This window comes from Balaenoptera physalus (genome assembly GCF_965194825.1).
Source record: "Balaenoptera physalus genome assembly, chromosome: 17".
In the NCBI taxonomy this organism is placed as follows: domain Eukaryota; kingdom Metazoa; phylum Chordata; class Mammalia; order Artiodactyla; family Balaenopteridae; genus Balaenoptera; species Balaenoptera physalus.
In genome coordinates, this window is record NC_138895.1 from 68,507,217 (window position 1) to 68,532,432 (window position 25,216).

The following is a 25,216-nucleotide window of genomic DNA, read 5'->3' on the forward strand; positions in this document are numbered from 1 at the left end:
AGCAATATTGTAACAAGTTCAATAAAGACTTGAAAAACAAATGCTCCTGGAATCAATACACAGAGGATACTGAGGGAAGACTAATAACAAATACTTCTTTCCCTACTTTCTCTTCCACATTCTCTTTCAGTTAGACCCCACATATCCATCAAACCACATCACAAACACCATCTTCCACAATCAGCTTTTCCTGTCTCATCTTCCTAAAGCGGGATTTGCTAACTTCCTTTTGTGAATTCCCATAGAACTTCTTTTCCTGTTTAATTACCACTGGTCAGGTTCTCTGATAAGCAGAGTCTGAGATGGGGACATCCATGAAGGAATTTTTCTGGGGAGTTCTCTAGGGGTCAACAGGCCTGGGGAAGTGAAAGAAGAGCATTGGGCTGTAATAGTGTCTCTGTAAGGGCCACAGCCAATCCCATGGAGAACTTTGGAGCTATGAGGACACTTCAGAATTGTTTTGAATTACTGCAAGAGGGCCAGGGCCCTAACATCCCTCTGGGGCAAGAACCAAGGGCAGTGGCAGATAGGCAGGTGTAGTGTGAACTGCGTACTCCTCAGGGAATGAAAGCTTCTGCCTGAAAAGGAAAGGGGAGGGGTAGAAATGTGAGTGACACACACACACACACTATCCACTACGTCAGCTTCTGCGGAATCTGGCATACTCTGCTTTGCAGGCCATGTCTTTGGGTCTTGGAAACTAGAAATTGTGTCTCAAATATCTCTTGAATGCCTTGCAGCTGTTAGTTTAGTACATAAGAGGTGCTGGATAAATAATTTGCTGAGATGAACTTATTTTCTGCTCTTGCACAGAACTTTCACTTTAGAGACATATTAATGAGGTATTTCAGACATGTACTATCTCTACTTTACACAGGAGAAAACTGAGGCATAGAGTGACCATTGGAGTTGGTCAATGGCACAATTAATTAAAAAGTTTCAGTGAATAAATCTAGGTCTCGGGGCTCTCAGGCTGATTGTCTTTGCAAACAAATTTTTTTAAATCAATTAACAAAAATATAAATAGTAGCTCAAAAAGGGCTACAATCAGGTCAAGAGTTAATAAACTTGCTCCCTAAACTCCTCAAAAATTTCTGCTTCTGGACCTCCCTGAGGTGCCTCAACTTGATAAGTTATTAGACTTCCTTTTGGCACATGTTCACATGGAAAGAGCCAGAACTTTCAACTGAGATTTAAAACAACTTTGGCCTATTGCCCAGGGCTCATACTGTGGAGAGAACAAAAAGCATCCTTCAAGACTCTTTAAAACAACCACAACGAGGACGTTGACCCAAAAGCACAATTCCCGAAATCATTTTCAAGAGACTCGCTACAGTCATAAAATCAGGTGAAGTCGTAAAGAAGCTTTCCTTAAAACAGCAATATCTCTTTCCCTCTCCCATTTCTGTTCCCTGCCCCACCCCCTATAACTACATTATTACACCCGCCCCACCACCATAAATCATAGCTTTAGCCGAGAAAGTCACCTGCAATGTAGCCTATTGCTATGAAAACACTGGCAAGCACCGCATTGCCGGACCCCAGCCATGTGCATGAATCTGTGTACGTTGCACAGATGTGGCCTGTTACTTAGCAGAGTTTCTCTTTCATTGTCATGCCTGAGAACCCCAGATCATTAGGGCCAAGATCAGACCTGGTTCTACTACCTGCAAAATCAAGTTCTGGGCATTGTCACCTTGGCTGGTTACCTCCTTTTCTCTGCATTATTGATGAATGGACAGAGACACGTACATAGAAATCACATATAAGCACTTGTGCCCTGGCCTTATTTTCTGAGTTGTTAGAACAGTTCTATTCTTCCATTCAATATCAGGCCAAGGGTCCTTAAATGAGGCTTTTTCCATGTCATACCCTTGCTCAAAGGCCATCAAACACTCCTGACCATAAGCATAATACCAAATCCTTAACCTAGACCTCCTGACCCTCCACAGACTAATTTCAAGCTGCCCTTTAAGTTCCATTGTCTACTTCTCCATGGTACAAGTTCTACATTCCAGCAAAATCATCCTATGGGTTCTTATATTAGAAGCACTTCCCAAGATTGCCAGTTCAGGTCTCCTCAAAATACTCTGGCCAATAGCATGCACTTCATGATTCCCCAAACCCTGAAAGTGCAATTTCAGAAACCAAAGTCTGTATTCTGTTGATAGAGACAGTTCAACAGATTTCAAACTCTTGCTTCTCAATTTACTGATATGTTTCAGTGACAATTAATGCACATGCTAGAATTGGAGATGTCACTCACAATTTTCACATCAATCATATTCATAATTTATATTTCCATGTAGATCACACACACACATATACACACACCCCTCACATTTTCACACTTGCATGGCTTTTCGATGCTTTTTTTTTTCCCCTGCAGAGAAACCACTTCTTACCTACACTGGTCGAAATTCTACTGAGACTTCAAAGTCCAACTCAGATGCCATCTCTTCCTTGAAGACTCCTGGTGGCCCGCTCTGTGGTCCATAGGTGGTTTACATGACTTTCTGCCTTGTATTATTGTTTGTGCTACATCTCATTCTGTCTCTGTTAAACACTAAACTGGACAAGGGCGGAGGCCTAATGTCAACCATTCTTCTGTTCCAACAATATCTGGCACAATTCACTGGACGAAGTCAATGTTCAATGAAAAATTGAAAAGGCATTAGGCATATCTTCTAATAGTCACTGAAGTATATACAAAACAAATTTGGGAAATACTTCAAAATATTTTTACCTATTTACTGAAGTTTACCAAATGTAAAATGTACAACTGTTAAGTATATAGGTTGAAAATTTGCAGAAAGTGGTGATAGGCTTGTAACCATCTCTAGGATAAAAATACAGAACATTATTTACACTTGAGAAATAGCCACCTCCCCTTGCCCCACAGCAACTCCCAGAAGTAATTACTATCCTGATTTCTCTCACCTTAAAAAATGTTTTGTCTGCTCATATGAGTAGAATTGTATGGTATGCACTCCTCTGTGTGTATTTTTTTGTTTTGTTTGTTTTTATTTTTTGCACATTATTATGATTACAGATTTTATTCATTTTGTTGCTTTGTATAATCTTATCTTTTCATTGCTAAATGATCTCCTATTGTATGAATATGTAATGATTTAATAATGTTGATGGACATTTTGGCTGTTTCCAGTTTTGGCACTTACGAATAAAGTTGCTCTGAACATTTGTGTACATGTCTTTCAGTACAACATTCTGTGACATATTTGCCAAGGGCTGAAATTGCCAAGGCACTGTGTATGCATAAACTCAGCTTTATTGGCATTAACTTACAGTTTCCAAAGTGAGTTTACCAAACTGAACCACCATCAACATTGTGTGAAAAATCCTGCTGCTTTATTTCTTCACCAACCGGTGACTGTCAGATTTTTTAAACTTTAGTCATTCCGGGGAGTTTATAGGGGTAGCTCAGCATGGTTTTAATTTGCATTTCCCTGATGATAAATAATGATATGGTATTCTCTATGACCACTTGGATAACTTTATTTGTGAAACGCTTATTTAAGTAAGTCCTTTGACCCATGTCTATACGTATTGTACTGTTGCATTTGTTTCATTAATTTGTAACACTTGTTTATATATTCTGGATACAATTTCTTTGTCAGATATATGATTACAAATAGCCTCCTCCACTCTGTGGCTTGCATTATAGCTCTCTTCATGGTGTTTTCTTGATGAATAAAAGTTATTATTTTAATTAAATCTAGTTCATCAATCTTGCACTTTATGATTAGTGATTATGCATGTATGCATGAGCATGTCTGTGTGTGTGTATGTGTGTGTGTGTGTGTGTGTGTGTGTGTGTGTATGCGCTCTCATTCAAGAGATCTTTGCGAAATTCAAGATAGTGAAGTTTTTCCTCTATATTGTCTTTTAGAAACTTTCTAATGTTACCTTTCAATTTTAGGTCTAAGGTACATCTGGAATAAATTTTGGTGTATGGTATGAGAAAGGTGTCAAATTAACTTTTTCATAAGATGTACAATTAATCTTGAGGCATTTATCTAAAAGACCACTCTTTTTCCATTGCTCTGCCACAGCACTTTATTGTAAATCAATGGATGTTTGGGTCAATTTTGGGGTATTATGTTCCATTTGTATATATGTCTATCTTTGTGCTAAAATCATAGTTCTAAAGTACTGTCTTACTGTTGTTTTATTTTTAGATCTGTTAGTGCATGTCTTCCAACACTGTTCATCTTTTAGATTTCTTTGATACTTTTAGCCCTTTGGATTTCTATATATACTTTAGGATTTAGTGTGCCAATTTCCACAAAAATAGCCATATGTGATTTATAATTAGAGTTTCATTGATTGTATAAATCAGTGTAGGGAGAATTGATATCTTTTAAATATTACATCTTCAAATATATGAATCTGATATATACATCCATCTATGTAGATGTTTAAAATTTTTTCACTTAGTAATATTTTATAGTTTTTAGTGTAGAAGTATGGAATGACTTTTGTTAAGTTTAGTCTGAGGCAGTTCTGGTGCTATCATAAATGAAATGTTTTCTAATGTTCAATTTCTTCTTGTCTGTTATCAATGAATAGAAATGATAATTGAATTTTAATGTCACCTCATATCCATCAACTCTACATCCAGTTATTACATTTGGCTTTTTATCTGTAGAATTCCTTTGCATGTTTAGTATATACAATTAAGTTGTGCATGAATAATGACAGTTATATTTCTTTTCAATTTTCACACTTTTAATTTATTCCTGCTTTGCTGAACTTGTAATGATATAAAACTATTGACTTGATGTGATATTACCAGGTATCCATATCTAGACTTCATGGATATCTTTAATATTTAATAATTAAATAAGATCTAGAGGGGTTTTCTTTTGGTAGCTCTATCTTATCAGATGATTAAGGGAGTTTCTTCTTATTTCTATTTCTATTTTGTCATGGATTTATCATTGGTGATGAAATTTATTAAAGGCTTTTCACATATCTATTGAGATCTTCATATGGTTTTTATCTTTTTATGTTAATTTATGATTTATTCTCAAATATTAAACCAACATCTCATTCCTGAAATAAACTCAATGTGATCATAATATAATATTATTTTTCTGTATTTCTGGATTTAATTTTCTGAGACGTTGTTTAGCTTTCCTTGCGTGCATGCTCATGAGATGTTGGCCTATGATTTCTTTCATTTTTTTGCATGGTTTTTGTCAAGTTTTCTGTTAAGGTCATGCTGGGCCCATAAAACAAGTTTGCAAATGTTTCTTATTTTTCTGTCCTCTGGAATAGTTTGTTTAAGACTGGTGGCTTTTTTTTTCTTAAATGTTTAGGAGAATTCACCAGTGAAGATATTTGACTAGATTTATTTGTAGAAATGTTTTCAATTAAGAATTCAACAATTTTGTTCATATTTTATTTCTTCCCATGTTTGCTTGAGCAAACTTTTAATCTAAATTGTCAAATGTATTATAATGAAGGTTTCCCAATAATTTTTTATTTTTTAAACTGTGTTTTCATTCTTTAAATGAATAAACTTTATGAGCAGTTTTAGGATTACAACAATATTGAGCAGAAAGTACAGTGAGTTCCCATATATTCCTTGTCCTCACACACATACAACCTCCTCCAGCATCACTGTCCTGTGTCAGAGTGGAACCTTTATTACAGTTCCTGAACTTACATTGACACATCATTATCACTCAAAACACGTAGATTACATTAGGGCTAATGCGAAGTGTTGTGCAGTCTATGGCTTATGACAAATATATAATGACATATATCCACCACTGTCATATTATACAGAATGGTTTCACTGTCCTTAAAATACCCTGTGCTCCATTTTACCCCTCCATCCCCTTGAACCCTTGACTATCACTGATCTTTTTACTGTCTCCATAGTTTTGTTGTTTTCCAGATTGTCATATACTTGGAATTATAGAGTACGTAGCCTTTTCAGATTGACATCGTTCACTTAATAGGCTTTAGGTGTTCCTGACAGAGAGAATAGCATCATATTTGTCGTTTATAATATATTTTTCACTTACTTTACCTTTCTTTACTTTGGCTTACTGTCAAAAATACAGCATCCAAGATAAATCTGGAAGAGATACCATCATTCCCTTTTTAACAGATGAAGAAATAAAGAATTGAGGGTCAGATACAGTAAGTGACATAACCAAGTTTACATAACCAGTCAATTAACAGATCAGGGACTTGAACTTGTCTGTGCTTAAGACTGTTGCCAGAACCTCCAAGAAGATCTTACTGGTGCAAGGCAGGGAAAGCAACTTTGTTCATGGTCATGAAAAGCAAAAACAAAGTACCTCAAGGTGTTGAAATGCTGTAAACAAATCTGAAATTAACAGTAATGAATAAGTAGAATGATGAGAGTAATAACAGAGGGTGTTATATGATTTTAGAAGACTTGATTGTCACTAAGTCTGTCATTTCAGGGTTTATGACCTTAGGCAAGATCATTGTATTCCTTAATTATCAGTTTCCTCCTTTGTGGGATGGTGACAAATGACATCAGCACCACCAACAAAAGCAAAAAACATGGATTGCTCTAAGAATAAAGTGAAACTACATATGCAAGAACACTTCAAAATTATAAAAAATATCACTCAATCCCTAGCTAATTTTATGCCAATTATTGTCCCTCTTAGTCTTGCCAAAATTTTCGTACTTTAAAAAACAGTTGTTTCTTGTTTCTATAAAACAGATTCCTACATAATAGGAGAAGTTTGGCTTTATGCATCACTTTATATCTCTTTGCTTATTTTCGGTATTGAGTGAGTACACGTGTCCATAGGCCACAGACTGCTGGAGTAATAAACCTGGTGCTTGAAGAATTATGATTTCAGGTGGGGAGCATGAAGCAACTGTACTGATATAAGTCTGTGTTCCTCCAAATATCCTAAACCATAAATATTGTGGTGCTGAAATTCAGCAGAGACATTGCATACACTCTATGCCAAATTACTGTTCAAAATAATTTCCCTCTAGAATTACTGAAAGTTAGTAATAGAATGAGCTAAACTCTTCTACTGCTATTATCATCATTTAAATAATAGTTATAATAGCGGATGGGCTCAAAGCTTTGGCACATATGAAAAAAGTATTCTGAAGCAATAATATGAATGGCAAGTGTTTTCCTCTTTATATAGAATTGGGCAATCTTTGCTGAGTTAAGAACAATAATTTACAGGAGATATTACAGAATCACAGGATTGGACAGGAAGAAGGAGGGTGCCCTGGATAAGAACAGTATTAAAAATGCTTTCTATTCATGAGATCATTTAAACCTTACAATTACTCATTTTGAAAGTTATTATTTAACCCATTGCACAGATGAAGAAATGGGGTCCTAAGAAGTTAAATTATCTGTCCAGGGTATGATGGAGCCAGGATTCAAATCCGCCCAATTCTGCTTGAATGTAAGTTCTTGCTTGTTTGTTGATATCATACTGAACTAACAAAGGTAAATATAAAATTCATAAAATTTAAATGGAAAGGAGTTTGTGTTTTTTCACACTACATGCAATATGAAGCCATTAAAGGACTTCAAATAAAAAAGTAAATTACATAAATTACTAATATCAGTCACAATGGAACCTAGGATGAATTAGGTGTTCTATTTTATAGAAAATAATGTTATTTTATTAATATGTGTAATGTAGCTAAATGACTGGAGAGGAATAGGTAAGAGGCATGATAAAAACAAATAGACATTTCTAAATTAAATTCTGAGACCATCTCAAAATGGATGAATCTGTGAAAAAGAGGAAATTGAAATCATATTATCTTTCTCGATTTAGTGAATTAAATACAATAGAAAAACATAAGTTGAAATAAGTTTTTTACTTCTCTTAAGAAAACTAGTAAAGAAAATAAATAAAAATATAAATTTCATGTGATTACATGAAAATAAAATAAAGAAAACTTTATCAATCCAAAAACATGTGAAAAGCAAGACAAAATACTAGAAAAAATGCTAAAATGCTAAAAAGCATGTCAAATAAGAATCGTTAAATAAAATGGCCAGAATAATTTCAACTATGCCAATAAACAAATTAAAGGTGAATGGATTATCTGTTTAGTAAAAATAACATCACACTAGTTAAGGAAACAATATTCAACTGTATCCTATATATTGTATGAAAGATAAAACTAAATAAAAAATTGTAAAAAAGAAACATAAAGGCTGAAGATAAAGGGATATATATTAATCAGTCTGGAATGACTTGGTGGCTTAAGCAACAGAAATTTATTTACCAAAGTTCTGGAGGCTGGAAATCTCAGATCAGGGCAACAACCAGGTTGAATTCTGGTGAGAAGACTCTTCCTGGCTTGCAGGCAGCTACTTTCTCCCTGTGTTCTTCCATGGGAAAGAGAAAGAGAGAGAGAGAGCGAGAGGGAGAGAGGAGAGAGAGAAGGACAGAGGGCACTTTCATGCCTCTTCTTATAAGGGCACTAATTTCATTATGAGGACCCCAACTTCATACTTCATCCAAATCTAATCATCTCCCAAAGACCCCACCTCCAAATGCCATCACATTGGAGGTTAGGGCTTCAAAATATGAATTTGGAGGGGACACAATTCAGTCCCTAACAGCATGTAAACAAGTTATACTAAGGGTGATATCAGTAATTGTATCAGTCAAAATATAATTCAATATGGATTAAAATAGTCTATGTGAGGGAATGTCCTATCGTTATTAAATGATATAGCTCCAAGTTATTAGAAATGAAAAATATTTGTGACATGTTTTTAAGAGAAAAACACAGGTCATACAGTGCAATGTGTAACATGTGGTTTGATTTATATACATAGATATGCATTTATTATTATATATAAATATATAAAAATAGTTGAATGGCACACCAAACTGTTGACAATATCTATATGGCTGGGTCCTGGCAGGAACTGATATAAAGTCCCATTAGTTTCTGTATCATCACGAGGCGATGTCAATTCAGTCACATTATCACCTAGAACATAAGCTGTAACATAACTTAATCACCACCTGTACTCTTCGTATATAATAGCTGGAAAAGTGGAACTTTAGAAACAAAATAACATGTTAATTCACTGGTTCTCCCCGCCTTTTCCAGCTGGTATGAAGCCTAAATTGATAATTATAACTTCCTTCTCCTACCACTTGTTTTATATCTCCTTTCCCCTCTTACAGCACCTCAACTAGTCAAAGTTTCTTACCTGGGGTTGACCCTAAACTTTACTTCCAAAAGATGCAAATCCTGAGAGGTCCTATTTCTATTGCATTAAGACAGTTTCCACCAGACCATTATTATCATAGGCACTATCATAGGTGCATATTATCATAGGCACCACAGCAAATCACCTGCATGCCCCATGCGATCCTCCATGCCATACCATGTATGAGCAACTTACTTCCTCTTGGTAATCGGGATCAGTCACCCAGTCCTAGAAAGTTATCATTTCTTAGACTGTTAGTTCAGCACTATAAGGAGTTGAAAATGCCAGAGATAGTCTTCACTTCTACTTTATTAGAAAAATGGCAGTTAGCCCTGGTGCAATATTCTCCTTGGAAACAAGAACCTCTGAAAGTATCATTTACCAGAGCAAGGAAAGAAAGCAAAAACAGTAGAGTATCAGGTGTAATAATGAAAGTGGCCCCTCCTAATTGTATCCCTTTCATTTTTTAGTGTTATTTTTGAATTCAATGTTTTATATCCTTTTTTAGGCACATAGGGTGAACATTTTTGGGTGTTTCTAATGTGTTTTTAATATTATTAGAAAGCACAAATTTAGGACTTTCATAACACTTGTGTGGAATTTGAAACGTTTACCCCAATCCCTTCCTGGTGAATTATTAGATCATTTTAAAATAGTTCCATTAAGACTAATGCTCCAGTGAATAGCTTCCTACATACATCTTTATATAAAATAAGCAGTACTTTGTGTAGAGAAGGTGGCAATTGATTGTAAGAGAAAAGAGCACTAGCAACACAGCCATGAAGGCAAATGTCATGATACATTTCGGAAAACAATGATTCTCACGTGCCTGAAGTTTGTGCATGAGTGTGGGACTTAGGCATGCAAAAAATTTGCACTGTGAGGGTGATAAAATGGATTTTTGAGAGTTCATATGTCATAGTGACAGTAATTAGAACAGCTGGATTGAATCTCTGGCCTCACCATTTACCAACTGTGTGAATGTCGGTGCATTCATTTTCCCATATGTAAAAGGTGGGAAATCGTACTGACTTAATTGGGAATTTATGAGGTTAAATGAGATAATGTAGGAAAAGTGTTAAATATCTGCCATATAGAGAGCTATCAACAAATGTTTGCAATGATTATTATCATTATTATGAACGTCACCATCGTTATCAGTGTCAATTTCACTATTGATGCCCATTTAACAAGTTTAACGTCCAAGGTTTCCATTAGGTTATGAAGAAAAAAATGATAACATTGTTAAAATAAATTTTGCTTTGATATCTGGTAGATTCAGTATCAAATTACTCACTCTGTGGTGATGGACGTATTATTCAACATCTCTGAAGTTCAGTTTCTTCAACTGTAAGATAAGGATGTAAACATCAATAACATACGATTGCTCTGAGAATAAAGTAAGGTCCTTATTAGAGCACCTGATCTAATAGACACTTGATAGATAATAGTTTTGTTGTTAAAAATATTATTAGTATTTTTTCAGTTGCTGCCTTTGTGTGTGTATGTGTGGTTAGAATGTAAGTCTTCCTTCAATACAATGATTTCAGTGTAATCAGGACTCCAGAAATCCCAGGAGGGTCTCCACGAACAATCCATCTTTATTTTACAATGAAAGGCTCAGAGGAGAAAAAGGGCCAACACTCCAGAATTAATATCTCTGAAGGATTGTTTCCCTTCAGTCAATTGAGAGTCAGTTGTAATAAAGGAAAAATGGTTATTTTCCTGAACAGTTTTGCTAATCATCACAGACAGATGGAACATTAGGAACCCTTGCAGGGAAAAGAGCAATGGTCAGATGGGGAAATGGTGGCTTTCGGCACTGGCTGCCAGTGCCACCTTGCCTGAGATTCAGACCTTTGTTTGTTTTCCTGCTCCCCGGTTTGAGAGTGTGAGTCGGTGATATTTTGGCCTCCTTCAATCAGACTTTCCTTCCACAAAAATGGGAATGACCTGAAGACCATCTTAACTGCCCACCCCCAACAAATTCCCTAATCAGTCTCTAGATAAAGTATCTTTTCCCGGCCCCCAGTTTCCTTTGTTATCTTCCGAAGAGGCAAAAACATATGCTTCATGAAATCAACAATTCATTCCCACTCTGTGGCTTTTTATTGTGGGACTAGATAAAAAAGGGAGACAAAGTGAAGAAATCAGTCTCAGCTGAACATTGTCCAGCCCTAGGTGGAAGTACTTTCTACCTGTGTGTATGAGGCAGATCTCACTGCTGTGGGCATCAGGAGATCGCCAACTCACAAGAGGAAGAGCTTCTCTCCTTTTATTACAGCCTCTACAGAAGTACTTGTGACAATGTTCCATTTATAAAGAAATTGTTCTGTGGATATTTGCATATTCACTTGTAATAGTAATAATTATAATAACGGGTAACAGTTACAACACTTTCTATGTAGCAGCCTCTGAATTAGTGTTTCTTAAGATATCTGTGATAAAGGATCGGATTTTTTACCAAATTAAATTAAATTAAATAATATAAAAATGAAACAAAAAGACATTCAAAATGAATGTGCATTTTGAATTATTAGATTTAACATACATAAGATTACCACCAAATTCATTAAACATTTCTGAATGTTTATTTAAATTTCTACACTTTTCATGGAATGGTTTCAGATTGTGAACCAGCTCTATTTGTGAACCATGCTTTGGTGGTGCTGCTCTAAACAGAATGTGCATATTATAACGTGATTAATCCTTAAACTACCTTATTATGTAGGTGCGTTTATTCTCTCCATTTTACAACCAAGGAAAATGAAGCATGAGGCGTTAAGTGACTCATTCAAGGTCATTCATCTTATAAATGTTAGGCAGAATATGAACTCAAGATCCAGAGTTTACACTCCTAACCACTATACTATATTGAAGAAATAAAAGTTTCTGATATGTTTCTAATACCAAATAATCAAAGACAGAGTTACCGCAGTTCTGTATATTTGTGTCACACCCTGTACTGTCTAAAGTACTTTTACGTATATTTGATCATTTGATACTGACAGCAGTCCTGTGAGTAAAGAAGACAAGAATCATTTTCTCCGTTGTCATAGGTGGACACTTGGGTCCATGAGATGTTAACCGACTGGTCTAAGGTAAAAGACATGATTTGAGCTGAATGTCTGGACTCCTCATCATCTGTTTTATAAGAATCATACAGTAAGGAACGTGTGGTTTATACAAGAGAGACTAAGGCACCAGGAAACTTTCCTACTGAAAGTAGCAAAAATCTGTATGGTGGAAATAACGAAACATAAGATGCATGACTGTGCTTATAAGAAAAAAAAAAAAAACACAGTTGCTAGAAACCAGAATAAAGATGTTAATTAAAAGTAGAAAGCTAGGCGTGTGACTTGAGGCTCTGGCTCCCTAGGTGCAGTTACAGTTGGTTTACTCTAGAATAACTAGAAGTGGAGATAGAAGTGAAGCCGCATAGATAGTTAAAGCATGGGTATAACTTTAAGACCTTTTGTTTTCTAACATGATCTTCAATCTATATAGCTTTTGCATTCATGTCAATTAATTTTTGCAAAAGCAATATTAATTAGAGTGACTATATCCATTTGAGATGAAGATACTGAAAATGACAGGGTTTAAAGAGAGCGCCAAAGCTAAGAAGTAAAAGGGTTAGAATTGAGTAGTTTTCTTTTGGCTTGAAATCCCAGATTCTTTCCTATTTGTAGCAGTGTCTACATAATCTTCCTGTTTTATAGATACTTCTATGATTTCCTGGGTCGTAAACTGCAGGGACAATGGAGGTAACGTATAGGGTGGGTAGAAATGGATTAGATAAATTTCAGTTTTGGTCAGGTAACGGTTTAAGGAAAAAGAATCTAAATAATAGAAGTGTCCTTTACAAAGAATATGAGACCTAGGTTATAGCACAAGTTTTACTATCAACTAATCAAGTAACTATAAGCCAAATTTTAATTTTTTCATTAAAAAAGCTTGAGAGCTTGTTATACACAAATACTGAGATAGGACAGGAGGATAAGATAAATGGTATATGGACTTAGTTTTTTCATGGGATTCATGGCCTATTGCAGTGGGTTCATTAGCCTTTATGAATAACATACTCCCTCAAGAATTTATTGAAACCTTTGGATTCTGTCTACAGAAAACTGTAGAGGTGACATAGACTTGTACATACAATTCTGCTTACAATTTCAAGGGTTTATAGATTGTACCACTTTCTGAAATGAAAGGCATCCACAGGCGCTCTAGGGAGCTCTAAGCGTCACCCAGGTAAATCACCTCAGTTTGAAGAGGTGGAAAAGAAAAAATGCATAAGCCAATTGGTAATATTAAAGGTATGGATTACTAGTTCCAGCAGTGGCCTACAGAGGAATCGTGAGCTCTGCTAACAAGAAGTCAGGAGCGGCTTCCGAAAAGAGGAGATGCTTGGGCTAGATCCTCAAGAATGAGCTCAGAAGTCACGAAGTCTCTTTGGAATTTCAGATTCTTAAGTTGTAAAATATAGGGTTAGAAGATCTCTGAGGTTTTTTCTAGCCATGATATTTTATAATTTTATGGAGTTCAAAAGATGCTCATTAAGCTGGTGTCCTCCCACCCACTGGTACCCCTTGACCCCAATCTTTAACACCACAATTATGCTATGGCCTTTCTCCCAAAAAGGCACGGCCAGAACTGGTTTAGAAGAAAAAGGAGATACACTATAAGACTTCCTTACATATTTACAAGAAAAAGTCCATAACTCTTGAATAGAGACAGGAAAACCCTGTTTTTCTCTCCAGTTCCTGTCTTGAGGATGTCTCAATTGGCAGATCTTTTGCCAATAGGTAAGGGAAGGCTTCCATCTATGCTGCTGAAATTGTGGGCAGGATCACCAGAGTGACCACGTAGGGCAGGAACACATGAAAACATTTCTCAGAAAACAGAAATTCTCCCTTCTCAATTAAGACAATGTTTTGTTTTTGTTTAGGAAACATAGAAACTGAGAATGAACAAGATGGATTGGGTCATCTAATCTTTCCTCCTGGGAGTGGATGAGTTGCTGCAGCATATTCATTCAATTCTTTTCCAATTTCACGTGGAGGCTCCAGGGGGGGTTTTCACCATACTCTCTGGACGATCACTCTGTGCTCTAAGTCAATATTGCATGAGGATTGTTATGACATTGGAAGGAAAAGTGAAAAGAACCTCCAACAAAAACATTTGTTGAGGGGGCCAATTTAAAAGGAGTTAACTCTGTACATAGATGTTAAAACTGAATAAGCATAAGGGGCACTATATTTCCCTATGCTGAAAAAAGTAGTTTCATAATTTTGATTAACCAAAGATAAAAATGTAATTATGCTTCTGTTTCCTAATTGCAAGTGCACTATCCTGTGTTTGTCCAAGACTGTGAGATTATTGAACTTCATAAGTTTATTGATTTTTAAAAAATTTTGGTTTTTTAAAACATATTGAATGATAATAAATGCTTTGAGCTTACAAAGAATTCATTATCATGTGTATGTTCTAAAAGGGTACATGTATCTGTATTCTGAGTTTTGTTGAATATTTGCTCTGTGCCAAATTGTTATGTTAAGCATTTTACATGAATTTTCTATGTCACACCTCATAAAACAGTGTGATGGATTTTATTCCTTTTCCAGGTAAATAACAAAGAAACAATCAACAATTGAGCTTTATAAAAGCTAACCAATGTGCTCAATTTCATAACTACATATGGCTAGGTGGAGTTTTGAGGTCACTTCTATCTGATTCCAAAGCTCTGAGCCACTGTCTTTTACTTTACATTCCCCATTCTACCTAGCAACACGTTAAGTAATTATCAGGTATTTAAAAAATATTTTTCAATGCACTGGTCTTTTAGATAGAGAAGAGCAGCATTTGCTATTGGATTTTACGTTTGTAGGGACCTTGCTTCAGTTTAGAAATATATAGAGTGTATATTGCAGGTTCCCCCCCATGACTGACTTGTACACCTGCTCCATTTCTTTGACCTTAGGCACACCACATAACACTTATGTGTCTGCCTCAGTTTCCCATCTCTAAAATGGAAATTGAGTACATCTTTCATGAGGTTGTTGTGAGAATTTAATGATTGGTTATGTGAAAGGCAGTTAGAATATGGTTTAGAACTAACATAAAATTAAATATTAATTACAATATATTTTATTAGTACATATTTATGGTTGTACTAATATCTTCATTAATGCTTTCATTGTTCAGTATATGTTTACTATTTATATTATACTATATCCATGTACTTTATTTATATTAATTATTACTATCAGTACATATTTCACCCCTGGTCATTTGATCTGAAATCTCTTCATTACCTGTGCATTCCTTTAGATCCTAGAATCTCTTTAGTTTTGTACGGTCTGCTAATTGAATGGAAATACCTCTAAGAGGAATATTAGTTTAGTCTTTATTTGCAATCTAATTGTGCATTAATGTAACAAGTTGTGTCCTTTTCTACCCAGAGTCTGGAGAAGGGATTCCAGATGGATGAATTTAACAGCATACGGTAGACACTTGAAAGAAGATTCAAGGGGGGAAAAATGGGCTAAAATTAGAGCAAATAGGCTGCCTAGGAAAAATGAGCCTTCCTTCTTCACAGTTTGGTTCGTGTATTCCCTGGATTAACTGATATTTAATATGTGGGGTGATTGTCCTTTCACACATGAAAACACAACTTTCACTCATCCCCTCTGAGTACAAGTTTTTTGGATTTTTTAGCAACTTCAAGGATCAGTCAGCTAAGTTAATAAGCTGACATTAAAGTGTTTTTTCGGCTGGAATTCTATAATTATATATTGTATCCTATAATTATATATTGTATACATTTTCAATATTATTTGAAAAATAAATTTTATTTTTATTAAAAATAAAGTAATATTCAATATTAGTACTTAAAATTTATGCTCATAATGGAGTATTGGGAAAATGCATTAAGTGGAAACAAAGGAAAATAGTCACTTACAGTGCCAATATTCAAAGACAAGCACATAACACTTTTTTGTATTTCTATTTTATTTTTTTATTTAAGTATGAACGTTTATCCTGTTCTCTTGCTCTGTTACATTTTTATGAATATGATAATTTTGTAATTTTTTTCACATATTAAATATTATAGACATTTTTCTTATTGTTACATAATGTATAGAACAATTTTAATGGCTGCATAAATTTGTTCAGTAGACGTGGTTTCCATATTTTATTTAACCATTTTTCTAATTGCTGCACACTTATTTTGTATGTAGTTTATATATTATTTTGATTTATTGTACTTATAAATAATACTATGATGAGCATTTTGTGTATAAACAAATGTATTGAGCCCTGAATATGTGCTAGGTCCAGAGCCTGGCCCTGTGGAATCAACACTGAGTAAGTCATGGTCCAGCCTGTGAGGACCTTATAATACATTGGAAAAGATTGACAAATAAATCAGTAAACACATTTCTCTGTGCAACTTGGTAAGAGTTTTAATCTGATGTTAAAATTTTGCTTTTGAAGCATAAAGGAAGAGCATTTACCTCCAGCAAGGGCTTGAGACAACTACCTGGATGGGGTAATGCCTGAACCAAGATTGAAAGTTGAGTAGAATTTAACTGGAGAAAATGGTGGGAACAGAAGAACTTTTTTTCAAGAGGAAAAGAGATTGTGCAAGTGTACATAGCTCTCTGAGCAATACGGACTAGTCCTATATGACAAGAGAAAAAAAAACAACAACTAGTAATAGGTTACATATCTTATTTGCTAGGTGCTGTGTTAACCACTTTACAATCACCAGCTTATTTAATCCTTATAACATCCTTCTGTAGTAGATATTATTATTATCTCCATTTTTAGATGAAAAAACTAAGGCTAAATCAAATTTTGTAACTTGCTCAAACAAATACAGTGAATATGCAATGGATCCTGGATTTTACTCCCACAATCTAATTCCAGACACCAGGTTCAACCATCATTTAATTTAGCGGTTGGAGATAATATTGTGAAGGCCTCAAGCATTAAACTGTGTCCCCAAAGCAAAGAGAACAACTTAAAGATCTTCAGTAATACAGTTGTTATCAGTAGATCTTTTGATTTAGAAATATTGCTAGGCAATTATAAAATTTATGTGGAGCATGTAAAAATAAATGAATGAGTCCGAAATTAAGGAAGAGGTTTTTGAAATATATAGGAGAAAGTTTAAAAAGTAGGATAGAATTTATTGGGCTTAGTTATAGATTGGCCATGGATGTCTAAATTCATTTCTTTACAAGAAATTCCTAAAATACATGTGTTTGTTCATAGGGTACACATATTTTTGAGAATCTTGAGTGTATTTTCAGAGGCTGCGTGTGTGTGTGTATGCCAGTTATTAAGCTATTTTTTTCTCAGCCAAAATCCCTTTCATAATCTACTTTGTGATGCTGGGTCTGGTTCTCTACAAGCCATAGTCCTCCTTTGCCAGCTGGATTTCTGTAAGATATCTCACCCTGGCAGAAATATCTGGTTCTAGTATTCAACATCTGTGGTGTGTTTTAACTCCCAGAACCAGCCTCACTGCACACTCTGAGAAGTAACAGCACCAGGTGGGTTCACCTGTTGTCTTGAGTCTGAAGGTCAGCTCTGTAGGGTGTCTTCTCCAAGTTTCAATGCCCCAACAACTTCTTCAATTTGTCCCCAACTCTAGGAAGAGTAGTACATCTTTCAGTTCCTTATCTCTGTGTTACCACAGTATATTTTTTTGGCATTTGCCATTCTCCACCTCTTTATATTAAATATGCTCTGATAAAATAACTGGTGTGAGTTTTATATTCCTGACCAGATCCTGACATACTTTTTAATTAGGTGATGACTATTTCTCTGTTAGCAGCAACATATTTCTGCATTAATTAAAGAAAAGCTTATCACAAGTAAAATATTTGTAGAGGACGCTTTAAAGAGAAAAGTCCTCAAAAGAGCTCTATCACCTTCCATTTTTTCCATTAATCAATACTTGACAGTGAACTAATATTCTTACCAATCTATTAACTAGAAAACATTTACATAGCCTATAGCTTTGAAACTAATCTGTTGATTTTGATTTAACTTAATGGGCCCTTAAATTTGCATACATATCATCCAGACTTATAAATCAATTCACTTATTTGATTTATTAGTGTTAAAAATATTTCCAAAATCAAAGTTGTTTGGTTTGGAATTTCTAATGGTAAATTTGTCTTTGGTGAAAATACAGAAGATAAAAAGATGTTTAAACCTCTAAATATTATAATAGAATCTGAAATTATGTTAAAGTGAATGATAAATTTAACTGAAGCAGAAAATTAGGAGAGATATTAATAAGTTTCTGTTTGTTTAAGTACTTCAGCTGGGTCCAGAAAAATTTAAGATAGATAGCAGAGAGGCCATGGGTATCACAGAATAGACAAATAGAGCCGCAGAATGTTAAAAAGGGAGTTAAGCTACAAAAAAATACAGAAAACTGTATTTTTCCTCATTTTAATATTTCTAATACTGGTAAGTGAATTATAATTTATATAATTATTTAATATAGAATTTCTTTATTTTCCTTTAGAACATATTATTAGATTGCTGTTGCATTTTAGCATTTGAATGCATCTTAAAGTCAATGACACGTGATGAAAATGAATATATATATTTATGATCGTTTATCCATCATTTTGTATATATTTTAAATTTTGCCTACCCCCTTACTCTTATTGATATGACTGATTTATTAATAGTACATATCATGTTATCTTTTTTCTACCTAGGTCTTCTATAGTAAGAAACTAACCCAACTCAAGGAAAGAGATAAAAAACTAAAATAAAAAAAATTAAAAATGTTAAGGGAAGGATATAATTTGGGAGGGTATGAATATATGTAATTTTCCACGAAGCCTGATTTTCTATAAATGTATTTTCCCTTCCCAGTTATTAGGAGTTAAGGTCCTTGAATTAATCATGCTAAGTAAATTCCATTTGAAGAACTAAAGAACAGCTAGTGAAAAGTATAAAGAATGAGCTAAAATGCGTTTAAGTAGATTTTCTAACATTTTCTTCCTTCGACTTAATTATTTTCAGATTTTCACATATCTCTGGGATGCAAGCAGCCCACCTTGGAGACCATTACATTGCAAAGATCATGAAAAGATTAGTATAATGATTTCCTTTATATTATGACTCTTGCATTAACAAGATTTTGAGTTAGTTATTAATAATTTTTTTTTCCTTAGAACTGATGTGGAGGAAAATTTAGGATAAAGTTCAGTTGAGATGAATGAAAAAAATGAGTAAAAAATTATCTCTGTTTTCTTGAAGGCAAAATCTAAAGGAACAAACTGACATGAAAGCACTGGAGTATAAAAAAGGCTTAATAGAATATACAAGAAAGAAAAGAACAAATAACTTGCTGTATGAATATAAGGGAGGAAGAAAATCATTCTGCCTGGAGGCCCAGAACCGATTTCAAAGAGAAGAGCCACATTTTCCCACAATATTATCAACCCAGTCCAATCCATACACTACTGTCTAAGTTGTTAGCAGTAGATCCTAGGACATTCTTTATCAGAGACATTACATTTTGATATTCTGGAATAATTAAAAGGAAACCAAATATGTCAGGATCACAGAATTGTTGTTAATTGTATTGAAAAATGGAAAGAATCAGCCCAAGAGTATTTTTACATAAACTAGAGAAAATCCTTTCTCTCACTGCTATATTTCACAATATCACTTCAATGTCAGCCTGTTCTGCAGGACATCATGATGGGAGAGGAAATGTCTGAAGCCTAAAGAATAAATCTCAATGCTACAATGTAAGGGCAGTAAGGAAAAGTGAAGAGTTAACTTTGATCAAAGGGGTTTTCTAGTGCCTCTCAGTTCATACCATGCAGTTAACTGTCAAGCTCATCTAAACATTTCAATATAGAAGGAAACAGACATTTCTGTGTATTTAATAAGAAAGTGGGAAATGTCAATTTAATTAAACAAATATTTATAGAATCCAAAATATGCCAAGAACTCTGATGAGAACGACAATGAAGACCTAACCCTTTTTCCAAGGAACTTAGAATTTACCTGAAGATGCTTCGTTTCTAGAAATCGTCTGCCTGTCTATATCTATATTCCCAGGAAAAATCTGTATGGATACTTGAACTTCTGTTTTAATTGTATTGGAAAGTATTGCTCATTTAAATGCCAGCTACACTTATAGACCCACTCCAGCCAAGAAGAATACTAGGGGAGTAGGGAAACTGACTCAAAAAAAAAAAAAAAGAGCATGCAAATAAAGATGTTATTGAGTCCCAAGCAAAGTTATAATTCTCCTGAGGTCTAGCTGTTTTGATTTTCAAAAAGTTTTCTTCTTGTTTTTGACCTCCCTGTATATTCTTGCCATAATCCTCAGTTTGTTGTGAACTAGTTCTTGCCAATAACTAGCTTTATAGTTAAGAAATGACTTGCTCTGGTACTCACTCTCACTTTCTTTACTTGTCTTTGTCATGTGATTTTTTCCTCTCCTAAGCCCTGTTTGTACTTGATTTTATGAAGAAGATCCAGAGCAACTCATATTCTCTTGCCTGCAAGAGAAGGATTTACAAGGCTTGCATCAGTCAGTCAGAGGAGAGGTATCAACTGGCCGATTGCTTCTAAGTCATTTTCAAATTGAAATAAGAAATAGCCTTTACAAGTTATTGTGAAAGCTTCTGCTATCCAAGGTTACCACTCTCAGTATTTAAATTTGCCCCTGAGAGCACATCTGTCTGGCTTTTCTCATAAGCCCCATCCCTGTAGCGCTAATGAGAACCTCATGCCTTCCAGTGTGAGAGCAGGATTTGGAATCATTTCTCCCTTGTTAATGTAAAGCATGTCAATCTGGGCCCTATGCAGTATGATTGGCTTTTCTTGCTGCTGAATCTGGCTCGTAGGTGGTTTTGTATCATCTACAAGGTTTCATATCTTAGTATCATATTGATTCTTAATTCCCTTAATACTAAGATACTAAGCTTCCTTTCATATCCTGGTGAGATCTGTAAGAGATAAAGGTGAGCTTTAAGAAAAAGAAAAAGTCCTTTTCCAAATGCCTATCTTTTCCTTGGTCTTACAAATGATTGTGTTTGCTTAGAGATTAAAGTTGGTATGGACAGCCAGCAAACAAACACAGGAGTAGATTTATAGCCTCTAAAACAATACTTTCAAAGATTTCCTTTCAGAAAGCATAGCCCAGAGGCATCCCTTTGATTTTTCTGAATCTCTAAGGAGTTGCTTCAGAAGCAAAGACATTATGCTTCTTTCCTAAAAGATTTTGACATTTTATGGCTTTACATGAAAATATTGAGCAGGAATAAATAGCCAAGGATCCTTGCAGCCTTTCCTTGTCTGAATTGTAGGCATGCTTGGCTACAAAAAAAAAAATTTAAAGTAGCATCAGCTACTTTTATTCTTGTGACTTTACACAATTCATTATCATAGTTTACTGTGTAAACAGCCATTAGCCGCATACTTTCCTGTTCTCGGGAAGAAAATGAACATTTTTCATTTGGGAAATTTTTCATGTGGGAAATTACGTATACTCACATTTTGGGAGGTGATAACTTAGTAGCAGGGAGAAATGAAACCAGTCATCTACTCTTCCCCTAATATCAAGAAAGGTAAGTAAAAGAAAGATGTCACTTGAGGAAAGCCTTTAAGTCTTTAATATTTTAGGACTTTGCCTATAATATTTTTACTAACTCTATGTAAAATTTTGAAGAGGTGCTCCAAGAAGAGGTGCAATTCTTGAAGTGTTCTGGATTGTTCAGAAAATTCTAATCACTGAAGAGAATTCCTTATGCATCACTGTCTTCCTATAATGTAGACAGTTATCTGCTTCACCGTCTAGAATGTGATCTCTATTAGAACAAGAAGCATTTTAGTTATTTGATATTATCTATAGTGCCTAACATAGTGTGTACCAGGTAAATAGCAAGTTTAATAAATTCCGGTTGAATTGAAAAATCCTTGTTCAATTGTTGATTTCTTTTTGCAGTATTAAACAAACACAACTTTGTTTCTCTCTATATGAATAATGAATCTAATTCAATTCTCTGTCCTGGTCACCTATCTAACCAGAGAATGGGGGTGATGGGCTATGCTTTAATGCAATTTTTCTGTGTTTGTTGTCTCCACCCCAAATTGTGGTTTTCTTGAGTGTAAGAACAAAGTCTGTTTCAACTTTGTGTCCCCAGCATTGAAGATGTCCATGTAATACTTGTTAAGTGACGGAGTGGAATGATCAGATAGGATAAAACCATGGTTCTTACACAGGGATTAAACTCCTGACATACGCATTAGCACAAAAGTCTAAATAATAGGCAGGTACAGTAATAGATATGACAGTTATGGCCCATTAATTGGTATCTCATACAAAATAGATGGTATCATGGATCTATATGGTCCATTTTATAATCCACTGTCCTTGACCTAAACTCATCTGTGAAGCGTTTCGATATTAATATACACCTTTTATAAGTATCAACTAGCCTCAGCAGCATGAGAAGTGCATGGAGCAAGCAATGAACAAGGTAGAAAGAAATTGCCAGAGGCTGATATTTTTTCTAGCTCTGTGCTGTTTACCTCAACTGTTCTCTTGTGAGAAAGATCCTTCTTTTCATGGTGAGAATAGCTATTATCTGTTGAGTAATTACACTATGTCTGATGATATGCCGAGAACTTTACATGAACACTCCTGTGTAATTCTCTTCTCATGCTTACGAGATTAGTACTATTATAACCTCTTTTAAGGAGAAACAAAACAGAAGCTTTGAGTATTCAAGTATCTTATCCATTGCATAGCAAAAACCAGGGTTGGAATTGAAACACTTTTATTTTTCTGATGTTATAGTGAAAACGTCTGAGTCTTCTATGTTAAATTCTGCTGATGGGGAGGTAAAGCCTGTGCTGTGTGATCATAACAAGTATAACTAGGGCCAGTGCCTGAAAGTTACAGAGGGAAGAGTTCCACTTCAAAGAAAGAAAGATATTTCCAAAGACTAGAGCTATCCAGACTAGGTTCTCTGTCTAGCATAGTGCCTGACGCGTCATAGGTGCCAAATAAAGATTGATCACATGGGGCAGGTCGCCTCCAGATGCAGTGAGATGATTCACTGTAACTCTTAAAATTGAAGCTGAACAAATCTTTTAGAAGATATTGAGGAGGGGGGCCTTGCATCACAAGATTAAAATTAAATAATCTCGGGCTTCCCTGGTGGCGCACTGGTTGAGAATCTGCCTGCCAGTGCAGGGGACACGGGTTCGAGCCCTGGTCTGGGAAGATCCCACGTGCCGCGGAGCCGCTAGGCCCGTGAGCCACAACTACTGAGCCTGCGTGTCTGGAGCCTGTGCTCCGCAACAAGAGAGGCCGCGACAGTGAGAGGCCCGCGCACCGCGATGAAGAGTGGCCCCCGCTCGCTGCAACTAGAGAAAGCCCTCGCACAGAAACGAAGACCCAACACAGCCAAAAATAATTAATAAATAAATAAATAAATAAATAAATAAAATTTAAAAAATTAAATAATCTCTAAGTGGTTTCCAAATCTGTGATCTAATTAGCTTACAACTACATGACAATCTAGATTTAAAAAAGAAATAAGAGAGGAGGGAGGTTGAAAAAGAGAGGGGGGAGAGAAAGAAAAAGAGAGTTGCAAGATCTAATATTCAATTATTTCTAGGAAGCAGGAGTAAATAGCCTAAATTCTTACAGATTTGCCAAACCTGTTTTGATAGGTCATCCAACCTTGAAGGGAGGTAGCAGGAGATATATCCTCGATTTATACAAGAAGTTGAGGCAGTGATGGAAATAGTCAAGTCTCCCATGAGTCCCCCAAATAATTCATAATTAGGTTCTCCACAAATCCCCCTTTTCCTATTGCCACATGTAATGCAATGAAAGCCAGCACACAGCTTTCTAACCTCCCAGGGTCAGATTGCCCCATCCTCATGTAAAAGAGTATTCTCCTGGTGGAGTTCTTCAAGAGTTTCAGAGTTTAGAAACCAAGTCAACTGTCAGCAAACTTTCTCAAATAGGTTTGAGGTTATATTCAGTAAGCCAGCCATTTGGATAACTGAGAATCAGTGCTCACTTTGTTGTTCCTTTGTCAGTTTTGTGTAACGTACACCTGCTTCTGTGCTGATCAAGGTTGACATTTATTCAGTGCTTTTGGATCTTCTTCCAACAGAAGAGGGTCTAGACTATTTCAATAAAATTAATTAAGCTGGCTAGTGTGGCATAGATTATAAAGTACTATGTTATTTCTTACTCAGCCAATTCATTGGCTGCTTCTCTTGTTTTGATTTGTTTTGATTAAACTGCCTTCACCAGAGAAAAGTCTCTTTGATTTAGATTTTTGAAAAGAGACATCATTCCCTCTAACTTGGACCTAACTCCAAGAAACTTCCAACTTCTTAGCATATAACGCCACTTCCCTTTAACTGTTATCTTTGTTGCCAGCCAACTATGAATGTCTTGATCATGATTGATTTCTCTGGGACCATGAGTTGATTAAAGTTCCAATTGCTGAATGATACAGGCAGGGAGGCCTTGTCCACTGACTAGCAAGATGTATGATGTGGATACGAATCTTTCCCCAACTCTGGGGAACTTTGCTCCCACAAGACAATTAGAAATGTCCAATGAGCTAAGAGCTAAAGTTCAGAACATAACAAAAATTCTGTGTTTGGGTAAGAATACGCACACCAGTATTGAAAAAAATAAAATTTTAGAATAGTGGAAGCTAATATATAAAACTGAAATTTTTGCTAGTTACTGAACGGCTATCACTTGCAGGGTGCTGAGGTAAATGCTGTGATGTGACACCCAGATGCCCCTTTAGCGTGAAGTGCCTAGCTGCTGTGAGTATAGGCTGCTGACAGCTCATAGCTGATTACTTCCCTGGGAATTGCTTTAGTGGAAGGAAGCTTTCTTGCCCAAGTCTGTAGGCTGTCCAGCAGGCCAGGCCATGCACAATGAATGGTCCA

The 25,216-nt window shown here is 35.4% G+C and overlaps 1 long non-coding RNA gene across 1 annotated transcript; it reads right to left on the reverse strand.

Annotated features, from left to right (window-relative positions):
* Positions 1 to 1,689: 1,689 nt before the first annotated feature.
* On the reverse strand, positions 1,690 to 24,573 carry LOC309646710. Its single transcript, XR_014255550.1, has 2 exons — positions 8,287 to 24,573; positions 1,690 to 6,364 (listed from the first exon to the last, which is right to left on the reverse strand). It is a non-coding gene; the product is annotated as an uncharacterized lncRNA (long non-coding RNA).
* Between the last annotated feature and the right edge of the window lie 643 nt (positions 24,574 to 25,216).